The following is a 4,047-nucleotide window of genomic DNA, read 5'->3' as shown; positions in this document are numbered from 1 at the left end:
TGCATTTCTTTAAAGCATTAGGGAGTCTCTGATGGAATCCAAGAGAACAAAGTCATATGTACATTTTCACTTGTGCATATAATTCTGAGAGAGGGAGAGAAAGAGTTTATGAAGAGAGGGCTATGCTGAGTTCATCATCCTAACTCTGTACCCAACCATATAACCAAGAACTTGAATGGATTAAAGTTATAAGAACATTCATTAGGGAGGGAAGGAAGTTTATCTTGTGGCTTCTCACCTGGAGAAAGGAGTAGACACATCAAATATGAGAGACAACATGAGAGACCTGGAGTTCCTGCCATTTGGGTCCCATCCCTAACACATTGCACTAACCATAAATGGACTTGAATTCTGGGAAATGAAGTTTTAGAAGGGATGTGCAAGCATATTAATGATGCAAGTTTTTCTAAATTTAAACTAAGAAAGAATACTTTTGATATGTGTGCTGGTTAGTTTTTATCAACTTGACACAAACCTAGACATTCCTGTGAAGAGGGAATTTCTGCCCCCATCCCCAAATCTATGTCTTTCCAGTCACAATACAGGCTAAGCTCAATGGCCTGGGCTGAGGTATACATGGGGCAGGTTTGCTCTGCCTCTTCTTTTTATACAGGCACCAGGAGGCCCAGAAGAGAGAATTTCACTTGAGGAATTTTCTTCATCAGACTTGTCTGTGGGCATGTCTGTGGATCACTTTCTTAGTTGCTAAGTGATGTAGAAAGGTCCAGCCCGTTGTGGGTGGTGCCAGCCCTGTCTGGTGGTCCTGGGCTGTACAGGCAAAGTAGCAGAGCAAGTCAGCAGCGGGAAGCAAGCCAGGAAGCAGCATTCCTCCATGGTATTGGCTTCAGTTCCTGCTCCAGGCTCCTCCTTGCCTCACCTGATGACAGATTGTAACATGTAAGCCAAATAAATCCTTTCTTCCTCAAGTTGCTTTTGGGCAGTGTTCTACCAAAGTCACAGAGAAGCAAATCAGAGCAGAATGGAATAGTACAACCTAACTCTCTTTTTAAAACATGTATAACTCTGACTATTACAAACAATAGGACACTAGGGAACTCACTAGGATTCGAGCTCCACCCCCAGAACCCACATGAAAAGCTGTAATCTTAGCACTGGGGAGGCAGAGAGAGGTGGATCCCTGGACTCCCTGGCCAGCTAGTACAGCCTCTTCAGGGCAATGAGAGACTCTCAATAAACCAAGGTGAACAGCTATCCAAGAATGACACCCTAGGTTGTCAGGTGGGTTCCATAGGTACATGTGCACATGTGTACCCACACACATGAACATTTATGCACATACCCACACACACACACACACACACACACACACACACACACACACACCACAAATCCAACAACAGAGAGCTTTAATTGTTCTTAACCAGGTGAGAGTGGAATATATCAGGTTTACTTCCAGGGCTCTGTAAACCCAGGTCCTCCACTCTCTGCACTTGGTTTAGAAACTGCCAGGTGGGCAAGGCAGAAAACACTGTGGACAGTTTTAAACATCTTCCAGATGATCTCCTTCATATAGTTCAATTAAATTTTTTTTAATTTTTAGTTCATGTATATAAATTTGCCTACATGAATGTATATGTACCACATGCATGTGCCTGGTGACTGCAGAGGCCAGAAGGAAGTGTCAGATCCCTTAGAACACGGCGTTTTAGGGTTTTTTTTGTGTGTGTGTGTGTGTGTGTGTGTGTGCTTTTCGAAACCAGGTATCCCTGTAGCCTCAGCTGGCCTGGAACTCGCTATGTAGACTAGGCTGGCCTTGAACTCACAGAGATCCTCCTGCCTTTGCCTCCTGAGTGCTGGGATTAAAGGCATGCACCATCATGCCGGGCAGGTATTATAGACAGTTGTATTCCACTATGTAGATGCTGTGGGTGGAACCCACATTCTCTATAAGAGCAACAAGTGTTCTTTTTTAAAAATATTTTATTCATTATTTTTATTTTATGTATATGAGTGTATTGCTTACATGTATGTGAGTGCACCCATGTCATGCAATGCTGCAGAGGTCAGAAGAGGGCTTCGGATTCCCCTGGAACTGGAGTTAAGGATGGTTTGTAGCTGCCATGTGGGTGCTGAGAATCGAACCCAGGTCCTCTGCAAGAACAGTCAGTGCTCTTAACTGCTGAGCCATCTTTCCAGCCCCATGAGCAGCAAGTATTCTTAATTGCTAAGCCATTTCTCCAGTTACCTCATTCAATTTCTTTACATTTGATACAAATGTAAGCTTCAGCATGTAGCACTGAAATCACCAATAATGGGAATTATACACGAGGTTCTGATTTGAATATATATGTTTGTTTTGGAAGCATGAGTAAGATGTAATGCAGAGAAAGTAGATAAAGAAATAAAAGGAATATGTGTTTCATCATTTTCAACTCCCTGCTGTCAGGATTCATAGGGAATGTACATGAGACTGGTCAGTTTGCCTAGAAATGAGGGGTGTTTCCTGTACATGGAGTTTCCTAGGGCAGTATCAGGGAGGTCCAGGCAGAAGCAGGAGGAGCTGGGCAGTTCTCCCAAAGAAGAGATCAAGAACTGCTCCTCTGAGCCCAGGAGTCTCAGGCAACCCAGGAAATGTAACAATTAGGAAAATGTTTTAAGAGTCTGAGTTTTTCAGGTCACTTGGCCCCCCCTCTCTATTAAGTTGTATGCAAATTTTGTGTATTAGACACTTGCCATTACTGTGACAAATACCTGATATAAAACAGCTCTTAAGGGGTCCTTTCGGGCAGATTTCTTGTGGCTCACAGTATCAGAAGTTTCTGCCCATGGGGGTGTGGTTCTGTGGCTTCCAGCTAAAAGCAGCTTCTGAAAGAGATCACTCATTCATGGTGGCAAAAGAGAGAAGAGTGGGTGGCCATGATCAAGAGCTATCCTTTCCATTAATGGTCACTTCCTAGAGGAACTACCACCTCCCAAGAGTCCACAAGCTCACAGTTATCCTTTAACACATGGGACATTCAAAACCTAAACAATAGAAATTTCTAAGCCAATTTAAAAAGTTACAGAATATTATAAACATATTTGCATGTTTTTAAATATTCACTAGAACATCAATTTTAACGACTTCATGAAATTCTACTAAAAGCTGTACCAGAATCTGTTTAACAAATTCCACCTCACTTATGTTACTTCCACTTTTCTTTACACATAGTGCTATTCCAAATACCCTCAGATGATATCTTTGCACACAAACCCAACAATTGCTTCCTAAGGATGGATTTCTAAAAATGTAATCACTGAATCAGAAGACCTTACTCTGAATGCTTTGGATGAATATTGCCCAGTTGACTCCTTAAATGTTGTGCTAATTTTCAGAGCCATTGACCTTACATGAAAATGCTCATTGTACAAACATAGGTTTGTAGCCACAAAACAAGTTCTCATACCCATCAACATAATAAGTTACAGAGACTAACTTCTGTTCTACAGTGTATCAGTCTCAGACAGCACAGTGAGCTTCCTCCAGTCAATTTCAAATGGTCCCATGAGAATGTGTGGGGGCTGCAGCTTCTGGTGTTTACACAGATTATTACTTAAACCCTCCCTATCATCAAATGCTTATCTAACATCTGCCACATGTAAATGAGGGCAATCCTGGGCCAATGCAACTGAGGCTCTGAAGGCCAAAACAGAAGCTCAGCTTCTTATCTCTGCCTCTGGTGTCTCAGTGCTTCTGGATCAATGAGATATCCTGCCTCAAAAAACCTCAATTGATGCTGAGAAGACATTTGACAAAGTTCAACATGCCTTTATGATAAAACTCTTGGAGAAATTAGGAATATATGGAGTATACCTCAAAATAATAAAGGCTATAGGCAACAAATCTAGAGCCAACATTATATTAAATGGAGACACACTGAAAGCATTTTCTCTAAAATTAGGAACAAGACAAGGATGCCCACTCTCCTCTCTATTATTTAAAATAGTATTCGAAGTCTTAGCTGTAGCTATTAGACAAGAGAAAAGCATAAATTGGTTAAAAATGGGCGAGGAAGAAATCGAACTATCCTTATTTGCAGATGGCCT

The 4,047-nt window shown here is 41.7% G+C and overlaps 1 pseudogene; it reads right to left on the bottom strand.

Annotated features, from left to right (window-relative positions):
* Positions 1-520: 520 nt before the first annotated feature.
* On the bottom strand, positions 521-626 carry LOC115067013 (annotated as a pseudogene).
* Positions 627-4,047: the final 3,421 nt, after the last annotated feature.

The sequence above is a fragment of the Nannospalax galili genome, unplaced genomic scaffold (genome assembly GCF_000622305.1).
Source record: "Nannospalax galili isolate Female #2095 unplaced genomic scaffold, S.galili_v1.0 scaffold64, whole genome shotgun sequence".
In the NCBI taxonomy this organism is placed as follows: domain Eukaryota; kingdom Metazoa; phylum Chordata; class Mammalia; order Rodentia; family Spalacidae; genus Nannospalax; species Nannospalax galili.
The sequence above is the reverse complement of the archived record's forward strand: the minus strand, read 5'-3'. Positions and strand labels throughout refer to the sequence as shown.